This window comes from Micropterus dolomieu, linkage group LG12 (assembly GCF_021292245.1).
Source record: "Micropterus dolomieu isolate WLL.071019.BEF.003 ecotype Adirondacks linkage group LG12, ASM2129224v1, whole genome shotgun sequence".
NCBI lineage: Eukaryota > Metazoa > Chordata > Actinopteri > Centrarchiformes > Centrarchidae > Micropterus > Micropterus dolomieu.
The window spans coordinates 31514011-31538753 of NC_060161.1; the positions used below are offsets into that span (position 1 = coordinate 31514011).

Sequence of the window (24743 nt, forward strand, 5' to 3'; positions counted from 1 at the left end):
CTTGTTAAAGTAAAATCTGTCTGGCACAATATGGTATCCAGGTCATTATACTCTATACCAGGCTGCTGGGCAGGACAGGTTTAAAAAAAAAAATAAAATAAAAAAATAATCAGGCATAACACCTGGTATTGATAGAGCACACACGTGGGCTGTTGATCACAACAACAAATTATTTCTGTCTGTTAAATGCGTTTAATTTTGAGTGTTTTAAATTGTTTTGCAAAGGTTTCGTGGGCATATTCTCAACCTGTAAAGATTAAGTTATTAACTATCAAAGGATTTCTTTTTTAAGAAATTGGTATTCTTACACATGCTAGTACATCAGTGGCTGATCAGGGGTTTCAGAGGTACGAGTGTGTGTTCTTCACGGATGTAGAGCAGAGGTTTGCTGAACTTTACCTCAGGCTAGCCTTGTATAATGTCGATTAGCCAGGCAATACACAACACATGGCTGAGGCAGCAGATTGTGTTTGTGCTCTGCAGAGACATTAACAGTCAGAGGTGCATCTTGGTTTCTTTAACTATACATCAGAGAGTGCAATAGCCTTAAGGTTAGTGAAGCGGACGTGTGAACAGTGGATTTCCAACAAGTTTCAAACCTGAGAATGACAGGGCAGAGCTACACTCTGTATCCCTTTCAACTTTCACTAAAGCAGTTGTGACTTTTACTCACAGCTGCTGAAATGAAATGACAGAAAAAGACCACTGGCTCAGCACTCGGCAGCTCTCAAACTGCAATATGTGAAACTGTGTTGACTTGAAGAAGGATGTCGTCTTACTGTCTGGATCTTTCTCCATTTTGCTTGTTTTGTCATCATCATTTAAAATGATTTCCTGGGGCTTCTGAGGCTCTCATCCCAATTCTTAGACCTTAGAAAATGTACATTTATATTATTTTTCTGCTACACTTGATCAATAAACCAATGATTATGATCCAGACCCCTTGGCTTCATTTCTTTTTTGGATGTGAAAGTAAGAGTCTGCCTTGTGTTGTTCTGAAAGGAACACTGTTCCCAAAATACTTTCTTTAAAGTACTTTGTGGATAAATATCACCCTACTTGGCCATACTAGTGCTTTTAATGCTGTTTATGGTAGCTGCTTACCGATTATCTAATGAGTAAGGCAGACTCCCTGCTGTGTTTTGTACCGAAATAAATGTTATTTCCCAAGGTCAAACATCTAACACAATGCAGGAAGGCCTTACATTTACAGACAGAAACATTTTTAAAAGATGTAGAGTACAAATCCAGTGGTAGAACTACAGCCCCCTCCAAAAGTATTGGAATGGTAAAGCAAATTCATTTGTTTTTGTTGTTCACTGAAGACATTTGGGTTGAAGATCAGCGGATGAGTATGAGACGAGTTTAGAATTTCAGCTTTTATTTCCTGGTATTGACATCTAGATGTGTTAAACTCAGGACATATCACTGTTTGTATTAGACAACTGTTACGTCCCGAGGTCTAGGGGTGTCCTGGATGTAACATAAATGTGTGGCCTCCCACTCTTCCCATTCCCAAACAAGGCCAGCACACAACAAATACAATTTAGCAGTTTTTATTATACATCGGAGATGAGCAGTACCCAAAACAACAACCAAAACACTAAGAAAAACCTAAATCTTTCCTAAACCCAAAACCAAAAGGTAAAGAAAAGACAAAGCTCTAAAACTAGGCTTCTAAGTCCAAAAACAGGAGAAAACGGTGCAAACAAAAGAAAGGGCTTCTCACTCCTACTCACTGCTAGTAGCTGACACAATATAGCTACAACAAAGGAAATTGCTTCATAGCAACAAAAATGGCAAAGCCAACAAAACCAGGTTGTCATAAGACAATCAGAAGGACTACGTTACTACTTACAATCTAAGTTGAATATAGTCACAACCGCTCACTATGTACAATAAACACAGACATAACACACAGTCCTCAGGCAGGTTGGGAATGGGAGAGAGAGGGGCAGAGTTCCTGTCAGTAGGGCTTAAGATGGCTGCTGTCATCCAGATGCCCAATCAGGAGGCTCCAATCAGCTCAACCAGACCAATCCAGTGTGTCCACCTGTTCTCCAGTACCTGCATACACTCACACACACACTAATGGAGGAGAACAGCTGACAGTGCCAGGAGAGATAAACAACAAAATATGACCCCAGGGTCATAACACAACAGCATTCTTAGGTGAGCAAAATAATCTTAAAGTAAATAACATTTAATATTTGGTGGCATAACCCTTGCTTGCAATAACTGCCTCAAGCCTGCTGATCACAGAGCTAACCATCTGCTAACAGGAGCCAAGTTTAAAGATCACACATTTGCAAAAACTGATGGATGCACACATACACACAGACACACATACATCCGGGTCTCTGTATGAAAAGTGCAATGAGATAACTTCTGTTATGAATTGGCGCTATATGAATAAATATTTGTTTTGGTTTTTTTATAGCAGTGACTCTCACACTATTTTATAGATTTTACATTTTGTTGGTGTGTAGAAGTGGCTGACTGTGTGTTGTATTCTGTAAGCACTTGTCAGACATAGAATATGTAACATCTATCAGTTAAAGTGGTGGCTTTGTGTCATTCAGACATAGGTGACTTTTACGTTAATGTTCCTCATGGCTTCATGAGAGCATATTTACAGAAAGAGCTTTCCCTAAACCATAAGCTAAACCTAAAGCTAATTCTAACCTTAAATGCTAAAACCAGGTCTAATGAACCAACAGCCCCTTCAAGAAATGAAAATGTTCTCTCTCTACAAAAGGTTGTCACTTTCCAAAAACCTTATTGCTTAACAAAATGCTCCAAAATGTTCTTAATCAATAAAATGTCCCACGATGGCCCCACAATCCAAAAAATGTCTGCACTTCCTAAAGTCCAGCTTTAATAATGGAAGCGTTAGACACGTAATAAACTTTATAAATCCTTAATGAAAGAAATTGGAATAAAGAATATAAGTGGGACTAATAAAGTAATATATGGGATTGGTTGAGTAAAGTTTGAGCCAATGGATATCAGACACCGACGGCCCACAGCACAGAAGACGATAAGGAGTGAACTCAGGGATCATTCAGTCACTAATTGTTTGGGCTGAATTCAAAATTTCATTCATGCCTTTATTAATCATTCACAGCTGAACTTTTGTTCTTTTATTTGTTAATAGTTATGTATGTTAGTTAGATTGCTACAAGCTATAAATTATTCTTGTGCTCTAAATGCTATCAATGTTATGTTGACATGTTTGCACTGTACAAAAAGTACACACACACACACACACACACACACACACACACACACACACACACACACACACACACTCACTATGGCCAGTAATATAAATACTGTAACACACATATACACATAACCAAAAGAGCTGATCCTCCATTCCTAATAAGGAAGCCATTCCTTTACAGTGAAGGATCACCATCTCTGGAAATCCAATTCTTAGGCGGACATTCTGTTGGTTAAATATAGCTTTCTGACTTACTCACACATCCGAGCACAAACACACACTTTCTCTCTCTCTCGTTTGGGCTGACATCTAATGGGACCAATCGCTGGTGTTCACATTGGTAATGTCACGTTGTATTGACAGACCTTTGTAGTAGCAGCAGCGGTGGCTCTGAATGCCACGGCCTCCTGCCTCATTAACTTACCTCCTCAACTTCAAACTAAACTTTGAAGTGTGAGTTTGACTGTCTGCTCTTTAGACTTTAATATCAGCATTTCTTTATATTATATAGCTCATTTACCATTAAATTTTTGTTTTTCCCTATTAAATAAAAAACGAGAAAACAGGCCCATTTCCTGTTTTTTCCCTCCTTTCGAATTGAAGACAAAAATTAAACTGCCCAAATTACACATAATAAGCTAAAATAACGTTACTTTCAGGACAATGAGGCACTTTGAAAACAAAGTGGTTGCCTGTAGCTTCAGATTAAGCTTAAGTTAGCTATTAGTGTGATTTATATTATATAAAATATATAAGTTATTATAAGTAATATTGTGGAAACTATCCCTATTATTCCATTCCTCCATCCTCCACCCAAATAAAGCATCTATAAATTCACCAGCAGAGATCCCCCCCCAATTATTCACAGATTATTCACAAATATTGCTCTAATACCAGCTAGTACAATAAGCTACTAGACTTTTTTTAATCAAAGGGCTTAGAACATTTTATTTTTGCATTACACGTTTCAAAACATTTAAAATGTGTAACTTAGCTCCCATTGAAAATTTGATTGAGATGAGCAGCATTTTTTTAAAGTATCTCGCAGACAAACTGGGACCACATTGCAAATCTTATGACCATTTTAGGCCAAGTAAAGTAGCTGCCATGCTGCTTTCAACTATCCTTTCCTGTTGTTTTTTTATGTTTACCTCCCAACTTCGGTTCAGTTTCTTCTCATTGCCCTGTGCACTGGGCCAGAGCGCAGTTCACGGTGAGGTCCTTCTCACCGCTGGGATTGTGCCTGCCTGGATCACCCGGCTCATCAGCTATCCTTGTACACAGACACAGAGACATTTTCAAGTTGGGTATACATGCCAGTTAAAAGCCATAGGTTGTGATGTCTGGCTGGCTTGGCTAGTGGTATTTAATGTCACTATATATCTAGCTGGGGTAATGCAAAATAGATTAGACTACACTCTGGCATAAAGAGGGGCCATGGCAGCCCATGGTAAAGGGTTACAGGTCTATGGAAGAAATTTGCAATACTGAACTTCAACAAATATCCACTTCATGAAAGTTTGGATCAATATAGTACTACAATATCAAGCATACCAGTCAATACATGTACATGTATTATTAACTGTATTATCATTATTTGTTTAACTAGGATTATTCTGACAGCTTTGTCACACATTGTGTGTGTGTATGAGTTTTATTTTGTTACCCTATTCTTATATACATTTTATTATCTGTGTAAGTCCATGTGCGTACCGTAATTGGACTACAGACTTTAAGTTTGTTGTACAACCTTGTGTTTTATAATGATAAATAAATGACTTTGATGTCTGAGCTCCTTACCATGTCGCTAAGGGTGAGTCCAGTCACCCTGTTTAGGAAACTCTCTTCAGCGTCTTCTTCACTCTCATTCTTCAGTCATTATCCAAAGTATAATAATAAAACATGAGATTGTTCAAGAGTTGTATCATTCAAGAAGAACACTGTAGGCTGTTTATCCATGAATTTGTCAGATCTTTATTACTTTTCAAAAATTTGTACTGATACATTTTGAATGACAAATAACTGCTGTCATGGATTATCTTTTTTGTCACTGCTGTCATTTTTTCACCCAAACCATTATTTCCCCTAATTTTAAGGGTAAGAACCATAAATCATAATTTGTGACATTGTTAAATGTCAATAAATCAAACAAATAAAATGCCACCACCTCAAAGGCACAATCACCTTGCGTTTTCAGTCTACACGAGAAATGACCAGTGAGCACTCGTCAGAAGACAAGTGACCTACTGGTGAAATAAGGATGGGGCAGGTCAGAGATTTACACAGGTTAAAATGAATCCTGAACCTAATGGGAAGCCGATGTAAATATGACAGGATGAGTAAAAGCTTGAGCCGACCTGCTGGACCTGGTCAACAGCCTTGGAGCAGCATTCTGGACCGTTTGTCAACAGTCCAGGGACGACTTGGTGAAAAGGGATTTGCAGTTTTGTAGCCGGGATTATATAAAAGCATGAATTATCATCTTTAGCTCAGGTGGTGATGTGACAGGCTTGAGTTTAGCAATGTTTTTTTAAATGCAAGAAACATGCATGGGGCAATAGTTTACAGGTGGTAATGGTGCAATGGATAAGACGCCTGCCTTTGGTGTGAGAGACCCGGGTTGAATCCCCCACTGTGACCCATCCACCATTGTGTCCCTGAGCAAGACACTTAACCCCTCGTTGCTCCAGAGGCGTGCGACCTCGGACATGTATAGCAATTGTAAGTCGTTTGGATAAAATTTGATTGGAAAAATGTAATGAATTGATGGTCAAATGTTATCTGTTCGACATTTCATTCTAAACCATTTTGTTGTAAACTAGCGGCATGTAATTTCTAGGAGATGATGTTTGGCATTGCCTTTCTTGTCCCAAGAACCAGACTGAAGACTGAGCCAAACCCTTTGTCAGCGGTGGAAAACAGATTGGCAATTAGATTTAACATTATTGCTATTTTGGTTTAGGTAAAGCCCTGTGCAATTGTTCATTTAAAAAGGTGCTCTACAGTCAAACACCATTATTATCTTTCTCCACTCTTTTCATTGTCTTCCTCGCCCACACTCTCTGCCTCTGCAAACACTGATAAATTGATGGCCATTTGTGCAGCTGTAGTGCCATTTTCCTGACTGTACTCTTCTCTTGACTTGGCAGCCGATGGAAGTCACGGATGAGGCTAATTAGCTGCCCCTCTCTCTCACAACCCTCACGTGACCCTGAAAACTTGGTCATTTACACCAATCACAGCTTTAATAATGTGAGAGAGAGATACTCACACAGTATAGTGTCACTGAGAAACAGAGCGCTTCAGTTTGTCTGACTATAGTAAGCTGTATGTGTGTGTTTATTTATGTGTGAAGGAGTCGATCTAAAGATTTTTTTTATCTATTTATTGTCAGCAATTGATCTTTCCTGATTAAGCACTGCTGAGAGAATTTATCTGTGATTTAACATGTGGGAGAAGAAAAAACATGCAGTCAGATGATTGGACAGGCTGTAAATAAACACACAGATCAGCCAGACAATTTAAATCACTTTAATTATCGGTAAAACTGTGAGTATGCCTGAGACATAATTAATAATCCCTCACCACATAGGTAAAGTATTGTTTGAACATCTACTTTAACGACAGTAGGCCACAGCTGGAACAATCAGTTTTGCATCATAATGTTTTGCCTTTGTTTTCTCTTCTAAAGATGTTGACTAACCTGGATGTTAAAAGGTTAAAGGGTCTGGGTTTCTGCATAACTGGTATCACAAGGCCTTGTTAGTCCTGGGTTTTCCAATCTAAGCTTTATTATGCTTACTGTTTCTTATTAATAGGGCCTGAACACCAAAGGGTACTGAAGGAATTCTTCTACTTCTTGTCCAAATGAACATCATCTCTGAAATTGTTGAATGTCAATAAATGTTACTTGTTGTTTAAAAGGTTTCTTACCTGTGTGATAGAGAAAAAGAACAGAATGCAAGAATGAATGGAAAGTCAGACTGACACTGAAAGATAGAGACATCTAGAGGAAGGAAAAAAAACAAATAAACACAAAGCAGCAAGTAAAGACAAGAAGACAAAGAGAGCGTGGATGGGTTACCGGGAAGTGAGACACAAAGAGGCAGAGACTTACCAACCATCTGTCTATCTGAATGGCAGATAAAAGAAAAAGTGAGTGATAGACAAGCCGCTGTAGAATGAAAGCAAATTAAAAGATGACAGGTTCATTTCCAGCTGCCTGTCTGTGTGTCAGTGAGGCAAGTGTTTGGTTTCACTTTCATTTGAGTGTGTCACTCCACTGGAGGACCTAATGGAAGACACCATCTGTAAGACAGATGTATGGGTAAGACTGCACATATAACGAGCTCTGTGTGTGTTTTCATACGAAATAATTGAAATGATCGAGCTGCTGAGGTGCAGGGGATTCTGGGAAAATTCTGGGGTAAGAACAATTTTCTAATAAAATGTTTTTGCCCAGAATAAAGTCTGTGGATTGTCCTGAGTAAACAGTCTAATTAAATTTATAAAGCAGTTTTCAAACGAAAGTCTTAAAAGCACTTTGCAAAGAAAACAGAACACAGTGGCAGTAGGGTTGGGATGGGATGGGTTCCTAAAGCAAGTTATGTTCTGGATCTGGTTCCAGGTTGATAAAATATCTAGATTTGCTAAGCTGTAATGTTCATGAAAATCCCTCCTCACTATTTTGTAATACGACAGAGTGATTTGTAAAACATTCAGATAGCAGGCTTGTAATTTTAGCTGACAATGTCCATCACTTTTAAAGGTAATTTTTTAAAGTCAAAAATGAATGTTGTTTGGTTAGCAACAACTGCTCTGGTAAGGACAGAGAAAAAAGCAGCACTCTGTAAAACCACTTTATAGGCGACACCTGTTATTTCAGTGTCTTACAATCATACAGTATTGTACCTCCGGGCTGTGCACCAATAAACTTAACATCCGAAGAATAATCACCATCAATTTGGATAATTGATTAACGGAATTTTACAAACAAAGTCAAATGTCTCTCTGGTTTAAGCTTCTCAGTTTAGAGAATTTGCTGTGTTTTGTCGAACTGAATATTTTGGGGAGATGATTAACTAAAAAATTGTCAGATTAACTGATTAACTGAAAATAATCAATAGTTGCAGCCCTCGTTGTGTTGCAGTTACGCAAGGGCCTTTATGCTGCCAGTATAGACAGCTCAATTGAATAAAACTAAAACACGCAACTGAAGAATATAGCTGGAAGTTTTGCCAGGAGTTTTAAACTTTAGTTACTTACAAATGCTTCAATCTGATTTAAATAGATTCATTGAGGGATTCAGGATGACAGCACAGAAGAGGCCTCAAAACTTTTTAAAGCAGCAGACAACGATACAACACTGTAGAAATATATAAATAGAGCATTACGCAAAACGTTGATTTGTCTCCAGAAAAAGTCAGTATGAAAACCACAACTAGAAAACAAAAACGCTGATCCTCAGTAATGAAGCCCATCTGCATTTTTAAGTTGACAGTGTCGCTTCATGTCTGGTCTTCAACAGAACATACATTTCCTGCTGTGTTTTAATCCTCTTGAAACATAATGTTCTGTAAGAGGAAATATTAAGTCCTTAGACAGGAGAGGCTCATATTTTTGTCGTTTCAGGTACTATAAGTAGGGAGAGAGAACAAAAGTTCAAAAACACTTCAAATTCCCACTAGAGGATGATGAAAGGGGAACAGGGGTTGATATGAGAGTGGGGAAAGAATAAGGATGTGCTATTCATCACTTCAGTGAGGAGACGGGTTGATTAAATATTCAGTTTGATATCAGACGAGTGTCGAACTCGCCTTACACTCATACCGAAAGAGCTGCAGCTGCAGTGGTGCTGTATGGCGCACTGCAGCCTGAATGCATGTTGTGACTGAACAGTGAAAGGGATATTTAAAAACTTCCAAAAGACACTCGACCCTGGGAAAAAGTGCCACTCTGAGAAAGTGGTTGATATCATAAAATTAGCACACATCACACATCATGGCAGAACAAAAAGTAGACCAGAATTAGATGAAATAGAGGGTTATGTAAGTGTGTAGTTGACAGGGTCGTTTTTTGAACTCTTCTTTTATTTGTTCATGCCTGTGTTGTGTAGAAACCAGATCTTAGACATTTTTTGCCATTTTTATGGTACCCGATGTATTTATGGGGACAAATAAATTCCTTGATGGACATTCAGCTTTGAGCTCATGTTCATTTTTGACCCTGACTGTCTCTGTTCCAGTATCTTCTGTAACTTGTTTGACAGAGAGCTTCATAGACCTGTTTCTGAAAAATGTGTCATGTTGGGGTATCTGACACTGTACTGGATAATAAAAGATGACAAGTGTATATTTTAACAAACATTAAGCAACCACTGTTAGCACTACTAACCACTAACAAATTAAATGTGTCAAACAACGAAGCTCTAACAGAATCTTGTAGCTGACTTGTAACAAAATACCTTTTGAAAATACATCTGATAAAATTTTACTATCCAGTAAGTAAGTAAGTAAAACTTTTTTTTTAACACAAGTTACAAAATGCTGTATATAGCAAGCATGAATATAATAAATGCAAGGTTCATACAAGAGAAAAACATTTAAAAGGTTGTCAATGTACACACATACAAACACAACACACGCAGAGAACCACAAAAAAACATTCAGCAACCATAAAGCTAAATTAAGCAAGTGGGTTTGTAAAATGTTTTTTGAAAACAGTCAACAGACTAGGTTCATCTTATGGAAGGAGGGAGATGGTTTCCAGAGTCTGGGTGCTAGCGCAGCAAAAGAACGGTCGCCTTGTGTTTTACATTTGGCATGCAGTTTAGCCAACAGGTTTTAGTTGGATGACCTGAGAGGATGCTTGTGGTGTAAAGGCTTAGTAGCTCGGAAATTATAGGCAGCAGCTAAGCAATGTAGTGCCTTATTAGGGAATAAAATAATTTAAAAATCAACTCTTAACATTTTTTGAGTGTGTTTGAGTTGACAAAACAACAATACAACCAAAGCAACTGATTATCTGGCCCAAGGGAAGCAACTACATGGAGAAATGAATAGACCAGAGGATTGACCCCTGAGGCACCATTGAGACTGAGAAACGTTTGTTTGACAAATATCAACCAGACCACTAAACTAGCGCTGCCCCTGAGAAAACCAGCGCGTCTATTTAGTCTGGTGATGAGGACAGAATGATCATTGGTATCAAAGGCTGCACTTACCTCTGGTAGAACTAAGTGTTCCCCACGGTCACCCTGCATAATTCTCATGCAGGGTGACCGTGGGGAACTCATTTGTCATTTGTTCATTTGACTCTAAACAAAGCAGTTTCAATGCTGTGTTGTTGGCAAAAGCCAGGAATTTTTCAAAAAAATGTATCCCTTTTAACAACTTGAAGGAATACTTTGGAAATGTAAGGTAATTTTGATATGGGTCCAAAATAGTTTGGAACGGATGGATCACGGCCAGTTTTTTTTAATGCGGCTGGACAAAGGCTGTCTTAAAATGACCGGGACACAACCGGAGGTGAGGGACAGATTTATAATAGTGAGTACAGCAGGGCTAATGACAGGAAGGACCTCTTTAAGGAATGTGGAGTGTATGATATCAGGTTGGCAGGAGGACAGGTGCCGATGAAAAATTGTATCATCAAGGTTGTGCATGGTAATGGTGGCAAATTGGGTTAGGAAATCTGGAATATTACTAGATAGATCAGATGATGAGAGCAGGCCACAATGTTGGATCTGATACTGTTGATTTATTGAAAAATGACTAATACTATTCACATTCACAGTGGATGGAGGATAGACAAACTGATCTAAGGATGTGTAGCAAGTCAAGGCAAGCGCATTTCAACAATTCAACAGTTAAATAGAAAATAAAAACAGGCAGGTTTCTCACCTTTGCTTATTTTACTTCTTTGATTCCCCATCTCCCACTCTCTTTTATTTTTTTTAACACTGAGGGGACTCTGACCCTTCCTTAGATACAGTCGTCACTGTAAATCCAGATTTTCCACCCTAGAAACTGGTAAAAGGCACAACAAGTTGCTTAGGGACTCTGACCCTGAGGGGACTCTAACCTTTTAACACTTAGGGACTCTAACCCTTAAGCCTAGTTCACACTACACAATTTTTTAGCCCGATTTGCCGGTCGGAGAGCTCAGTGACCGTTGGGCTGTGATCAGGGCTAAATCGGCAATCGATCAGCGGTCGCTAGTCGTTATGTATGAACTACTTAACGATGCATCAAAACTGCTCCCAGACACATTTCTGACACATCGCCGACACCAGCCAGATATGTAGCACGCCAAATATCTGGAGGAGTTGGCCGACTCGACATCCACATCCAGCCAATGAGAGCAGGCAGCTGGCAGAGCAGGCAGCTACTTTTTGACAGCAAACACTTTTTCTGCACGAGCTTTAAGGGGACTCTAACCCTTCCTTAGATACAGTTGTCACTGTAAATCCAGATTGTCCACGCTAGAAAACAGGGACTCTAACCCTTGTAGTTCTTCTCGGCCCTGTGAACTGAGGACCAGCCGTGTGAGATCAAAAAAGCACTGTAAGCTTTTTAAATAGTGTTCACTGAAAATCTAAAAACAAAGACAAAGAAAACAGGACAGTTAAAGTTACAGTGCAGTGAAAGTTACAGCCCGTTCTCATCTCAGGGCGTCATATACCGACGATTTGAGATTTATCCGGAAGCGTCTATGAGACGCTCTGGGGCGTCCCGTACAGACCGGAAGTGCTAGTTAGCTAGCGGTAGCTAGCTAGCTACGTTTGTAATAAAGGTGTTGACGGTCCCCCAAAGCTCCAAGATGTTAGTACCTAAACCTAAGTCACTGAATTTATGCATGTCGACCGGCTAACCCTACAGCTGTGCACATCAGGGTTAGCCTCCCTTGTGTTGCTGCAATGTAGCAAACGGGGGCGTTTCATATAGGGTACCTTTAGCGTAAATCCTTACGCTTTGTCACGCTGTCTGAAAGCACTGGTTATGATGGATTGAGATGAGAATGTGTTGAAAGTTATCAATCTACAGCTTTAAATTTAATTTAATTAAAGGCAGTGGTAAAAAGAAAAGTCTTCAGTCTTGATTTAAAAGAACTGAGAGTTTCAGCTGCAGTTTTCTTGGAGTTTGTTCCAGATAAATGGAGCTTTAAAACGGAACGCTGCTTCTCCATGTTTAGTTTTGACTCTGGGAACAGAAAGCAGACCTGTCCCAGACGACCTGAGAGGTCTAGATGGTTCATAACGAAGCAGAAGATCAGAAATGTATTTTAGCCCTAAACCATTCGGTGCTTTACAAACCAGCAGCTGAGCAGCTTCGAAAACACACCATAAATGAAGACAGTATGGCAAAGTTGACTAGATCATGTTTTAGAAACAGTCACAGAAGGGAACGTATGTGGGGTTAACAAACCTGTACAAAGCATCCCACGTAGTGCGTCTTTGGGCGAAAATCCAGTATACCTCTGACCTCTCCTCACAGATGTGGGAGTGTGTAGGTCTGTGAAAGTCTGGATTGAGAACCAAACTCATTACATTCATCTTATTAACGATGACTTGACAATGAGCAATAGCTTCTTAAAGGCCGTTTGCACTCATTGCATTATTAGTCTCACAGAACTAACTTCTGTGAGACTTCCTGATCCACCCTGGAGAAATATATAGACCCTGCTTCCTGCATTCAACATGTAGGTAAAATCTCTTCCCTTCCTGGAAAAGTTCCCACGGTAGCTGAGACCAAACCTACACCCTTGCTTGCGATTATGAATGATGGTGCCTTGGGTTCATGAGTTTAGGATTAAGATTTATTTTGGCAAAACTCTCTGGATCTGCTTTTATTTGACTGTTCAGGGCTGATGGTGGGTATGTTAAATTATATGTATGTATGTATTTCCTCAACACGCATTAACAATTTGATTTGAAAAAATGCAATGTGGACATACTATGTGTTGTTTTGTAGCATGAAGTGATGCAGTGGGCTAAACTGCGAAAAGTGTTACTGTTACTTTATCCCAGGCTAACTTCTGCATGGTGGATTAACCTGCAGTTAAACAGAGTGGATCAACATTGTGAGAGATACAGCTCACTAACCTTTACACACACACACACACACACACACACACACACACACACACACACACACACAAATACAAAAAAACCTGTGTCCAATCCATAGAGAGACTGACATCACTCAATAATCTGTGGAAACACACACACACAAAGTCTGTATTGAAGGTATTGACCTGTTAAATGCACAGTCACTACCCATCACTCTACTCTTTGGGAAAAGCGCACACACACACACATGCTCTCTCTCTGTCCATCTATCCATCACTGTGTTGTTGAGATGGTAAAATGTCAAACTATAAATAGAAGGAGATGGGTGACAGATCAAAGACAATTACACCTCCATCTCCTTCTCTTTACCCCTCTCTCTCTCTTTATTTATTTTATATACAGTATATAAGAGTTAAGTGACATTTTAATATGCAAACATGCTTTTCCATCAGCTGTGGTAAAGAAACAATCAGCTTTGGAAATGTCAAAAGAGAAAATATCAGCATTTGATAATATACAAAGACAATGCTAAAGAAGCATGCAAGTGCTTTTCACATTCATTTTAACTTGTGTATACTTTACATTTCTATTGTCCATTTTTCAAGTCATGCATAGATTTCAGTTCTCTATAAAAATCAAATACCATGCAGAGGTTTTGAACCTGCTGTGCCACTGTTGATGTGAGCAATCTCTGACACATGAGATGTCATACTCAGCTGCCAAACAAAAGTGACGTCATTCTTATTAACATTTTCACAACATCCATGTGTGTCTTCCAAGTTTGATTTGATAACAAAAAAACTCATGAATGCAATGCCCTCTGCAACTGACTCTGAATGCACCCACAAAGGAGTTTTTTTCAAAATGGTTTCCTTTTATTTCCGTCTTCAGAGAGTCTGGCTGTCCCCCTCATATACAACCAGATGCTCTTGGTTGCTCTCTCCATCATAGAAACCACTGACATTTACAGTTGTCAATCTGGCTGTTAGAGTAAAGAAATCAGTAGTTCGTCTCTCCATGCACTGTTTCAAAAGAGAGACAAAAACAGACCAATTCTGACTAAACAATGTCATTTTCTCCTTCTCTCCATTTATGATTAAATATAATAATATTTTTAAACTGTTTTGCTATGTGTTGTCCCATATCGCCTCAATTTCTAAACATGGTATGAGTTTATTTGAGCTCTCAAAAAAAAAAAAGAAAGAAAGAAAGGATGAGCCACATGCATGACTGTACAGTTCATTGTCTAATTCAACTACTTTATTTACCATCAGTGTTTGTTCTGTAAAATTTGTAAATAAAACACTGGAATGAATCAAGTGTAAATTTCAACATCAAAACAGTTGCAGATAATTAACACATTAAAACATTTTTACATCTGCATGCATATATATATATATATATATAAATACACTCACACACACACAGACACACACAACTATACTAAAAATATTGCCTGCCTGAGATCTCTAGGCAGGGAGCTACACAGCTGAGGGGCCCTAACAGCAAAACCCCGGTCAGCTTTAGTAACAAGACGAGACTTTGGAGCCGTTAGTAGAACCCTGCCTGAGGATCTCAGTCATCAGCGGCTCGTAGGGAGTTATCAAATCACAGATGTAGGCAGGAGCCATTCAGGGCTTTAAAAACAAGTAGTTAAATCTTAAACCTAAAAATGCAAGTTAGAATCTTGGCTGCAGCATTTTGAATGAGCTGCAGTCTATGAATGTTTCCCTGACTAATACCAGAATACAGAGCAGTAGTCGAGTCTTGAGGAGATAAAGGCATGGATGACCTGCTCTAAGTCAGCAGAGAAGAGGAATGATCTAATCTTTGTTAGTTGCCTCAGCTGGACAAAAAGGACTGCACTGCTTTGGTCACCTGAACATCAAAAGACAGCTCTGAGACAAAAATGACACCAAGGTTGAGGGCTTCTTTCTGAATGTTGTACGAAAGGGCACTGAGCCTAGTGGAAAAATTAATAAGGTAGCTATGCTGAGTCCAAAGGGGAGATAAAAAAAAAAGACAGTTATTAGACATCCAGGCTTTTATCTCAGCAAGGCGAGATGGTGAAGAGAGAATGAAAGAAACAATTGTACAACCAGGCCTCAAAGGGACATTCAAGTGTCATCTGCATAGAAATGGAAATTAATATTGTAAGTCGGAATGATTTTCCCCAGGGGTAGCATGTACATGGTGAAAAAAGATCCAAGATCAACCCCTGGGGGACCCCACAAAAAGGAGGAGCATGAGAGGAGGAGGCTTCTCCAAGGATCACAGAAAATTACCTATTTGATAGACCAATCCAAGGCCACATCACTGATGCCAACATAGTTTTTAAGACCGCTAATTAAAACATCATGGTCCACAGTGTGGACCAATTTGAGGAGCTGTTTTCCATAAACAGCATTTTTAAAAGTGGGTAAATAGAGGCATGCCTAAAACAAGATGGAAAATGGCCAGTTGACAAAGAGCAGTTAATAATGGCTAAAATGTCTGGACTAACCATCTGAAGTACAACTTTTAAAAACCAAGTCAGAAGGCATGGTATTCCTGTCTGTCCCTCTCAAGTGTATTTTGTCTCCCTACAGCCTAGTATACCTATTATGTTCACAATTTATAACCAGTGCCACCCCTCAGTGTCAATGTCAATGTGCCCTTGTAGGGCGGCAGGAACTGAAGGTGTGGAGGTCGGGTTGGCAGATGGGTGTATATTGTGCTTGAGTGTCATGGGGGACGCCACAAATTGTGGCCCATCACAGACCTGCAATGATCAATCTTTTCTTAATCTCATGTCACATTTGCCATGGCGAGAAACAGTAAGAGAGAACAAGCACAGCGTTGTCAAACTGAGTGAGTCGTCCTACATTTCAACTGAGAAACTGACAGTGTCAATCTCGCCTCAGAGATGACATGAGGATGACAACGTGCCGTCACACCGGAGGAGGAGACTTTTTCTGTTTTCCCTCGGTTGAGGAGGAAACGCTGCTCTCAAAGTTCACAACCACTTTGGGTGTCAGAAAGGTTTTATTTCTACTTTGTCTGACAGCTGATCTTCTTCTTAGATAGATCCCGTGTACAGGTTTGGACTCAGATGCTGTTTCTTTGGTGAATGTTAAGTAGCTCTTTATAAATACCAAAGATGAAACAGGTCGACTAGTGAGCGCTTCCCACGCTGAAGAGAAAACATCTGTGCTGACGTAGCCTACAGCGAGAGAAGCCAAGTCACAACTTGTTTTTTCCTCCTTCTGTCTCACCCTTAACCCCCTTTAGTCTCATTTTGCTTCCCCTCCTATGCTCTTGCTATCTCAGCCTGAAACCTGTCTGACCCTACACATATATACTGTATATCCATTTGAACCCTTGGCTATTTTTGCTTTTGTTTACTCCTTTTATTTCTAGCCCGATGGAATGATTGTTTTTCGAAGGACAAGCTAGGCCTCTTAGAACATTCATCATTTGTCATGTAAATTGAACAAAAATAGGACTAATTTTGAGTTTGCAACAATTTGAAATTGTTGTGACTTCTGCTTGTTTTTAAACCACCATAAACATTTCTCCTAAATTACAGGTTTACTGATTTGTTTTACCAAATACATTTAGGAAGACGTTACCTTGGCAACCTTTACAAACAACTTTCATTTTTCCAACACAGGATATGTGACATCCTTAAGTGACAGAAGTCAAACGGAAGTGGTTGGATTGGATGGTTGGGCTCACTCCTGCATCGTGATGTTAACAAAAGGTGGGTTTGGCCCTGTTCTGGACGTTAAGTCAGTTTTCAACAATGTGCACTAAGTTGCTCAAACATAACCATTAAAATGTTATTAAGCTTCATTTACCCAGAGCTCATATTGTAGGAAAACAAATGAGGAACGTTGGCAGCGTTTTGCAGATACATTCAATATGGTATTTTGGTATATAAAAGTTATGTTTTTTTAAACTTGAAAATATAAGTAATCCAGGCACTATTGCATTTTAAAACATATTCGCCATTGTAAGTGCAGGGCGCAAATTAAAAAACACAGTGATTTCCATTTTCGGTGTGCTTTATTTGTGTTTTTTGACAGCAGCTGAATGCCAATCATATTCTTTTGAATGTAATCACAATTGCCTTCTTTCCCCAGATATGTTGATTTCTCCTTGCTTTACAGTCAAACGTCCATCATGCCTGAAAAAATAACCTTCTGTTAGAACTATAGTTTCATATATAGTTATTTGATGTGTCTCACAGTCCACAGAGCGATTACAATGCAAAGTCTTTCCACAGAGGTTTTACTTACCACGGACAGTGCTGACAGATGAAGCTCATACCAGCATCGGTATGTGTTTAAGTGTTTCCTGAGATGCAGGTAAGAATTAAATTATAAACTTAAAAAGACCAAGAGCCTGTTGACTTTTACAAACACCCTGAATATCTAAGACTAATTCTCACTGCAAAGGATTAGTTAATCTTGTATCTAATCCAAACTATGACAACTTTAATGAAATGGATAAAGGTCTTGTTGTGTCTGACATCAGTTTGTCCATCTTTTTCAGTGATTATCAATATCAGTTGATCTATTGGATTTAAACAGCAGAACTTAGTATAATTTAGTAAGACATTATTATAACTGACAGATATTCTGTCCAAAACTAAAAAATTAAGGCCCAAGCTGTATTAAAACCAGAATGACCCCTTACAAACAGAGAATCGTTTTATCAGGATTATTTTCAGTGTTATTGATCTGTGGAGGTTAAGCTTCAGCTGTTTGCTGGCATTTGAGGAAAAAAAGAAGGAAGGAACAGCTCAAAACTAAAAAAGATGAAATTCTGGTGCTTCTGTGGGTTTGTAACTTCTACACTTGAGACTGTAGGTATGGATCTAACGTCTGTTCTGTTTTATGTACTTCTATCCTTCCTGTCACTCTGCTGCTGTTAAATGTCACATCTGTAAAGATCCATGCCGTGTATCCTTTTTGTCTTGAACTGCAAAAATACCGTCAACAAATACGATTTAATGAGCAAAAGAAAGTCCATAGTCTGTCAACGTGATGCATGAAGGGGAAGAAATAGGCTAGACTGTTCTCTGCTAATACATAAATGTTGTTTAAGTTTCCTTCAGGTGTCAATACCATCTCTAGTTGGTCCCTGAAAAAGAGAGAGAAAAAAGAAACTTCTGAAATGTAGAAGTTTAACAACCTATGACTTCACATGTTCTCAAGTCCTCAAACCACAAACTCCTCCTGACTTGGCAGCCAGAATCTGCCTCATAACAGATTCATGTCATCTCACATTCATGTCACTGCTCCCCTCTGCAATCGTTCCTGTCACTTGCTGCAAGTGTAGCCTTAAATAAAGGCGATTTTCTATGGCAGTTCTGCTTCAACAGAATCCAAGCAGGCAGTTCTGTGATCATATTTTTAAGGTTAAAAGACCTTAAGGTGTGAATACCTTAGCATGCTGATTGTATGTTGGAGAGACTGAGAGAAAATAATAGATCACCCCTCAAGTGCAAATGTTCATAATGACACTTATTTAGAAAGCCTTTCTCATTCTTTCTACTTTATTTGAATGTTTACAATTTGACTGTTAGATTATACAGGAATTCTGGCACCATGTACTTACCATGTTCAGGTGGGAGTTTGCCTTCTCACTTTAACAGTGGCTGGACAGGAATTAAAATTGGTACTTTTGCCCACAACAGTTTGATCTGGTGAATGAATGACATTACCTAGACATTATTTGTCATTGCGTTGGTTCCTAGTACATCTCTTAAGGTGTCGGGGAGTGAGGTTTACTCCGCAGAGCCTCACTTGCTTCCGTAACATTTGTATGAGAAGAAATGTTGTTATTTGTTATGCCCAGTCTAACAATGTCTGAGAATATTTGAGCCTGATAGCATGAACCTGGGGAAGGGAACGGTAGATTTATTTGCAGCATTCCAAAAGGAAATAGTAATGACCAACGCCAAAATAACAAACAAAACACTTATCTTGGAGTCAGCACTCCCTTTAACATAAACAGACAGAAAACAACAGGCAACTTATCTCCCCAAGTAATATGAACAGGGGAAAACAAAGGTTAGAAAAACTGGCAGCCCATCCCTACATCTCTGACTGGGGTAAATTGTGTCAGGTTGGGAGAACAGAAAGATGAGGACGATGTCCCTCCGCACACAGTTCATAAAATCAAGAAAATTTTTTAATTTGAGGCAAATAATCCTTTAAGAAAGAAACATTGAATACAGTTTATACTCAAATATAAACACTATAAACAATGGAATCTGAAGCCCATGGTGAGACCAGAACCCCACAGTGTAATATTTGTATTCATAAGTTGTATTTGTTGTTTAAAGGAGGCCTATTATGCTTTTCCACATTTTATGACTTGATCTACAATGTCACAATGTTGGAAGTTCATGTTAAACATGGCCAAAGCTTCAAATAATGAGGTTAAAATATTTTAAAGAAATCCCTGTGAGCAAAAATCTCAGATTTCCTCCTGTTCTGAATGCTCTGTTTTCAGCTTTTTCTACCAACGGCTCCATTCTACGACACACTGAGCTAGACGGAGCCGGTATTCCATAGTCATTTGCGGCACAGCAACGCTCAATCTGCCTGTACCGCCCAACGACAACAACAGCCTGGTAACATGCTTCAGGTTGTGGCCTATCAGACAGTGGGCTTTGAGAGGGGGGCCTGAAAGAGACAGGAACATCTTCAGCTTGTTTCAGGTTTAAATGAAGGCCTACATGAAGAGCCAGTATAAGATAGAGAATATTTTTTTGGATCTTTCAGTCATGCAAAGCTGCTATAAAAGGAGTCAAAGAAAACAATATAGGACTAGAAAAGCAGTATAATAGGTCTCTTTTAAGATGCTGAATGTAGGGGCCAGAGCTAGAGGGCTATGGTCTAAGTAGTCAGAAGCTGCTTTCAGACAGAGTTCCCGCAAATAAACATGGAAAGAATATCCGCCAATATGACGCATTCGCTCATTGATACTGAACAAAGGTTTGCGACATAATCCTGCAACCATGTGTGCCGATCAGGCTTTCTGGACTGTTACTTGTAATACTACACCGGCATCCCGGGTGTGGCTTTGGAAAAGTTTAATTATTAGACAGGCTGCTGTCAGTAATGTAAAGGTAAATTGTTAAGAAGACTTAAGAACACTCATACATAAATCAAATACACAATAAAGAAATCATTCGGAAACTACAGGAACCGGTAGAGGTAGAGTGAAATATCCATGCCGGTGCGGGGTCTCTGGATTCAGGAAATTAAGTAGTTTGAATGTGTTGCTGGTGGATGATTTATGCTTAGATGCGGATTCAGATAATATCAGCCAACCCACGCATCACACCAATTCAACTGCTATAATTCAACTACAATACTGTTTTCTGTGACTGTTGCTGCTTTCAACATATGCTATAATTGTTATTGCAACCTCAAGATGCTGATAGATATTTTTCTGGATTGTGAAGATATGATCTGAAGCCTTTATGCATTGGTGCTGACAGCTGGTCTGCTCATCTGACCAGAGATCATAGTAGTAGGCTGTAACAAAACAGCTGACAGATTATGCAGCTGTGTGTCACACATTATATTTGACATTGCTTCAAAATAACTGCTCCGTAGCAAAGATATTTCATTTCATTAAATGCCGGATGCCTCGACTCGACAGATCTCATCGTGTCTGTTCCTCAACTCCTCGACTTACATCTTGGGCGTAGGGATTAAGACGCGAGGCAAAGAGAGGAATCAAGGAGGTACAAACTGAGGTTTGGACTGGAGTTGTCCTTTTATCGCTGATGCTATTTGTCTTGAACCTGTAGTGTTACATACAAGAGACAGGATCAACATTAAATGTTCCAATATCAATGAATTGAACATGTCTTTTTATGCAGATGACAAGATTTTACTTATAATAGGGCCAGATCAACTAACAATATGGTAGGTATTCAAAGTGTTAGTTAAAAAAATAAAATAAAATCTGTAACTTTAAAACAAGTTCTGACAGGTTACCTCTTGTGGTCGTGCTAATGTCCTCTCTTTGTACAGTTGCAAAAAGGTATAACATCAGGGTGGATTGTTGTTAATACAAAGTATGCACTTTAAACACTGGAGAGTGTTGAGTGTCCATCTTAGATTATGTTAATCATGAAATAAACCTTACTTAAAACTTAACCAAATCATAACCCTAGCAGAAAAGATCCACTCATAACAGTACTTTTTGTCAGTCACATGAGAAGGCAATATCAAATGACCTATTTTGACCTTAGGTATGCGAACTTGCTATTCTTTTTAATCACAGCTTCAATGTTTCTCTCACTACAAAGATTTGTTACAGTAGTTCTACAGAAGAGTAGTTACAGTAGTTGCACAGAACAGACCACATTCTTTGATTTTACTTTTCTATCATATTTGAATATTAGCTGTCCCTCACTGTGCCACTGTCTGCCAGTCCTCGAAAGACAGAAAATAACAGCATTGTTTTCATGTCCCCAAGACTAAAAGGGATTGAGACTCCCTGCTGTGAAGAAGAGCTGAAATCCACAGTCACCCAGAAGCGATTTTAAAACTCTAAAAGGGTGAACAGACGGCACTGCAGAATTTTTCTAAAACGAGTACTTACAGATGAAGACAGAATTAAATAAAAATGTGTAATTACATTTTAAGCTGTTATCTTGAAACCCCATTATCACCCCACTCAGTTTTACTGAGCTCCATGCAGTTACAAATGAAAGTAATCTCAGCAAGTCATTCTTTCTGGCAGAAAGATTCCCAATTAAAACCTAGGGTCACATTTGGAATCGACTTTTGGGGGAAACACATAACACATAAGAATGATCTAAGAATCATCATTAAGATGTGTAAATCCAGTTTCTGTCTTTTACACCTTTTTGTGAAACTTATTATTTGTCACCAATTAGAGTAATAAAACTTCCTCACCTCTATATATGTCTACAATCTATGTTAACCAGTGACAATGAACACACCGATCAATTCCTGCAGAGCAGATCCCTTTATGAGCCAAACCTTAACACACTTTTGACACTTGTTACATTTTCAACATTTGCTCTCTGTTCTACTTCTGCTGCACACGGTATTTCGGTTTGCTGTTTGTTGCTTTCTACAATATGTCAACACATAAAAATGCAGACGCTTGCACACAGTAAACAAGGCAACAAATGGTGCCAATATAAATGTCAGTGTACAGGTGAAGATTCCCGCAAACACAATTACTGTATGTATGAGCACACTTGTGTGAGGGTCTTTTCAAGTGTAGCAACAGAGAAATATACGTTTATGTTATTTATTTTCTGCGTGATTCTGGGCATATGATCTTGACAACAACACATCCATCTGTGGCTGAGGCTCTTTGGCGCTAATACAATAGTGATATTAATACAGAGTTCCATAGAGCACAAGTGGAATACCTCAATTACCTGCAAAGATTTGCATCTCTTCTCCTGGAAGAGCTTGTTGTTTTTGGGTGCCTAATGATGACAACAGGAAATCACTTAATTCATGGAAGACAAAATGTTTTCAGCTGTCCATCCAGATGCCTCTTAAATAACAGAAACACAGGTGCATCTATCTAAGATAATGGACACTGCATTCAGCAAACAAACATTTGCATAGCAACCAATAATCATCCTGCACTCAAATGATGATTTGTGTCCATCCATCTGTCCATTACATCAAAAAGGATTCCACATTCCACCCACTGAATTTTGTCAAAACGTTATCAAATCATTGTCAGTGTTCTCTGTTTACTTGTTATGGAAATTTTACAGAAGAAAGTTTCTGAAAACTCTTAAAAAGCATTGTTTGTTTTTTGTAAAAATGGATAAAAGGAAATCAGGGCAAGCAGCAGACATTAAGTGACTATGTCATGAAAAATACTACTGGCCCATTTTTGGGTGAACTAAATGTGCAAGCGTAGTCTTAGATGTCACTGTTTATAACACAGGGTCAACATGCCACATAAATTAAGAGTAGACGTCTCCAGGCACCATACACCACTGCAGAGAACACAGTAGCATTGCTGTTTAGAGCCATGAAACATCATCTGCTCTCAACGCTGCTGGGAATGTGTACTTAACACGCCCTTTACTTTAAAGAAAAACATGAAAAAGAAGTCTTTGCTTTACAGAAGAATCCCGTCTTCACGCAGCCTATATCCATCTGTGTTTGTTGTGTGTACTGGTGACAGCAGTAGATTAAAGCTTTGAAAATAAAAGCTTTACAGCGCAAAGTTTCCGCATCAAATTTCAACACCTGCTGGGAAATCTTCGTCTCTGGTGAGTCTCCTTTGAAACTCCTTTGGCCTCATCTCAGCATCTGTGCTACCTGAGTCTGGTTTAAATTGAATCCTAAACTGCCCCAGTGGAGTTACCTCCATGTAGTTGAAATGCCTTAAAGTGTCACCTTGATACTCTGTTATTTATTCATTCACTTCCCTAAACTAAATTGTTTTCAATGTGTCATCTATAAGAGTGCTTGCATCTGTCACAGCTGTCTTTGAGCATGGCACTATGTGCTGTAAAGTGGCTGCAGTTCTTAATTCTACTTTCACAGTTTTCATAGTAGCAACTTCTTATGTACAGTAGGGCATGTAAAAGCTTACACATTAACGTTAAAGCTTACCAATGGTGTCGCTAGGTCATTTTTCTGGGGCATTAGCCCCCGATGTTTTGACTGTAGCCCCGAATGTAACTCAAAAACAGCAACAGAAATATTTTCTGTGTTAATATGCAATGATCTTCATGACAAAGCCTGTCTCGCAGGTCTTCAAAGAGCGGAGGCTACTCGCAATAACTGATACATTTTGTTTGAAGTTCAGGTAATGTGACCCCCCCACTGTTACTCAGACTGCCTGCATTTAGAGAGAGCACGAGAGAGAGAGAGCGAGAATGCATTGCTCACAGCTTCAGGGCTTCTCTGCGACTTCTGAATTGCAAAATTGTAATCAGTATATTTAAATATAAATGTTGTCTAGTCGTCTAATCAATGTATTAACACAAACGGTTAACAGTCGCCGTACAGTAGTGAGAGAATATCATGACACCTGACGCTCTGTGGCCTGCTGTCTCTGTCCCCCTCGCTGTGAGACTGTTTTACTGTCTCCAGGATGCTTTATTCCCTCTAAAGCGGCTGTGAGCTGCACTTTATCAGAAGCACAGAAGTGAACATTTGTGTGGAATTGTGGTGATATTTCTGTCTGATCACGAGGGTTTAAGTTTCAGTTTTCTTCCTCTGATGAAGATCAGTGCGCTCGTCTCATTGAGTGGGCTACAGTCCCAGACGGGCTCTGTGTCTGTCAGACGGTCTAAAGGGGGGTAGCCTCAGGGGCGGACTGGTAATCTGGCATAGGCTACCGGCCGACGAACCTTTAGGGCTGTTTGGTACTGGAGCTGCAGTAGCTTCAACATCAGCTGCATTGGCTATCCTGCATAGAGCAGGT

General features: G+C 39.2%; 1 protein-coding gene and 1 long non-coding RNA gene across 2 annotated transcripts in view; one reads left to right on the forward strand and one right to left on the reverse strand.

Moving 5' to 3' along the window:
* Positions 1–24743, reverse strand: part of LOC123979912 (butyrophilin-like protein 10) — a 102441-nt gene that overhangs the window by 11032 nt on the left and 66666 nt on the right. The gene's annotated exons all lie outside the window — the stretch shown is intronic.
* Positions 16986–18496, forward strand: LOC123980393. Its single transcript, XR_006827492.1, has 3 exons — positions 16986–17037; positions 17563–17644; positions 18387–18496. It is a non-coding gene; the product is annotated as an uncharacterized LOC123980393 (long non-coding RNA).